The sequence below is a fragment of the Saccopteryx leptura genome, chromosome 3 (assembly GCF_036850995.1).
Source record: "Saccopteryx leptura isolate mSacLep1 chromosome 3, mSacLep1_pri_phased_curated, whole genome shotgun sequence".
NCBI classification, from domain to species: domain Eukaryota; kingdom Metazoa; phylum Chordata; class Mammalia; order Chiroptera; family Emballonuridae; genus Saccopteryx; species Saccopteryx leptura.
The window spans coordinates 76,196,715-76,199,551 of record NC_089505.1 but is presented as its reverse complement, the minus strand read 5'-3'; positions in this window follow the sequence as shown (position 1 = coordinate 76,199,551).

Below are 2,837 nucleotides of genomic sequence, written 5' to 3'. Positions count from 1 at the left end.
CAGTTCACTGTCCCTCAGACCGTTGGAGGGCTGGACTATAAAAAAAACTATGAACAAATTCCTATGCACACTGCACATATCTTATTTTAAAGTAAAAAAACAAAATGGGGACAAATACAATATTTAAAATAAAGAACAAGTAAATTTAAATCAACAAACTGACCAATATTTCAATGGGAACTATGCTCCTCTCACTAACCACCAATGAAAGAGGTGCCCTTCCAGAAGTGCGGCGGGGGCCAGATAAATGGCCTCAGGGGGCCGCATGTGGCCCGCGGGCCATAGTTTGGGGACCCCTGCTCTAAGATATACTACAAGACCCTCTTTTCAGAACTATTCTTCTGACCACTCCAAATATTATCCTTGAAATTCTTTCTAAAATCACCACTACCCCTTGCTTATAACTTCCCCAAGCCATTCTCCACACCAACTTACTTCACTACGTCCAGCCCAAGGACTCCCTCAGATGCCTTTCTTCTTATGATTTTCACATCACTTCTCCAAGATATCCCATCTGCAGCTGCGACCATGATGCTTTTGTAAACATCTTTCTCCCAAATGGGACATTCCTTACCATCACTAGCTGCTCTGTTGGTGAGAGCCTAAACCTTACCTTCTTTCTCTCATTGGCTAATATTTCCTCCCTACAATGTATACTTATTCCCAGACACCAGAGTAACAAGACCTGCAACTACGTGAAACAAACCCAGGTCCAAAGGCTTGGAAAACATTCAGATCCAAGCACATGTGAAACATAAGCAGATATCAGGGCTGTTCTTCCACTAATACCTTACCCTCTCTTTGCTCAATCATTCCTCCCAAGTCCATGGTTCAGACAACCCCACCCGGGTTTACTTTGCCCCCCTCCTGGACTTATCTTCCTGGCAACACCTAACATAGCCACTCACAGAGGACCCTTACCCCAAAACGAGTATCCCAAGTGTTGCCTTACAGTGTCTTAACCCCACCATCAATAGCGCTCTGGGGGAATTAGTTATGTCACTCCCACAAACACCCCCATACATGTGTTCTCGGCTAAAATGCCCAACATAAACCCCTCCAGCTTTAACCCAACATAGGTCAAAATGTGCTGTTGGAATAATAATCGCAGGAATCACTGCAGCCACTACTGTCGCCAGCCTGGTAAGGGGTATCACCTACAGTGCTCTAACAGCAAATAACATCATGTCCACCATGGTTGCCATAGAACAGGATATAGGAGATAATTTTGAGCTACTTACAGGCTCCTTTGACTCCCTCATCTGCATGGTGACAATTGAATAGCCTTAGACTTTTAGCCAAAGAAGGGGCAGTCTGTATGATCGCTAAAAGCATGATCAAATTACAACCAATTCCCAATGCTCCAGTTGTTTTTACTGATGGTTCAGAACAGGGTGTGCCTGGGTACACTGGGCATCAGACTAACCACATCTCAATCCCAGGATTTTCTCCTCAGCAAGCTGAACTGTTTGCAGTAATTGCAGTATCACAGGACATTCCTTATGCAGTAAATATACTTTCTGATTCTGCTTATATAGTTCATGTGACTCATTTAATAATTTGACAGGCTGGGCAAGTTTGAATAATTTCTTTAACCTGAGCCCGTGTGAGACGGAAGCGAGCTTTTAGCCCAGCAGCATTAAGATGAGTGAGTGTTGGGGACCACAAGCTGACAGGATCCCTGTGGTTTAGATTTGGGGGGCAGAGGTGTGAGAAACTGGCAGTAAGCTGACAGTCTGCCCAACCCCCCACCTCACTTGCTTAGTGAAGTTGCTAAAGGCTAAGTTTTTCTCCACACCTCCATGTTAGCTGTGATGCTGGATTGTTTCTACCTGTCCTATCCCCCATGTCCCTCAAAGAGAATGGAGGCTGTTTTCTTTTTACCCTTTGTTTTGTGAAGTTAAGATGTTATGTATGATGGGGGTTTTCTGCACTGGGGAGAATTCTTGGGTTGCCTTGGAAATGTGATCAGAGATATCATTGATTTGCTAATGATTTTGCTCTGCCCTATAAGTATAGAGGTTTGGGGGTGGAGACTTGCTTTTTTCAAGCTATCTTTTGCATTGCAAAGAGACCTCCTAATCCTACCCTTTTTTGTCTCTAAGTTTATTTCTTCATTTTGTGCCTTCCCACTCAGGACCTGGAATTACTAGCCATGCTGGTTCGGTGCAAGTGAGAGTGTGAAAATGTATTGCCTTTTGTAATATTGGAGTCATTGGTTTGTCAGCAAAGACATTGCCTCTAGTCAAGGTCCAGGCAAAGAAGAATGAGCTCGAATATGAGTAATATAAAAGGGTTTTTGCCTAGCATGAATGGCAGTTTGTAATTTAGTGAATAACTGGAAAAGAGGTTGAGGAAGAGTTGGCTTAACCAGGGCTGTTTCTATTAATAACCCCTGGCAGTCAGAAGCTGGTGTTAACCCTGTTCAGCTTGTCCTGGTTCCACTTAAGTAAAGCAGAAGGCAGTAACCTAACACTGAAAAATTCAGGACTCTACTGCACATTGAGACCAGGAAGATCATTTCAACTTTTAAATACATGAATGCCATTCTGTTATTTAACAAAAATCACATTAAAAAACAAAAGGTTCAGCATGAAAACATGAGTTGTGGGTTATATACTTTTGGGAACTAAAATGTTCGTGTAATTCTGATGTACGCCATTGTGTTAGAAAGATTCCAAATTGTGAATCTGTTAAGCCTAATCCGGAGGGACTCGAAACATTGAAGACATGAACAAAATCTGTTGATTCCACACCGAAGCTTTATTGTCTAGCTTGGCCAAGCGGCGGCAACTCCGACAGAAATCTAAGGGAGAGCGCGCCGGCCCTTTGTTCTA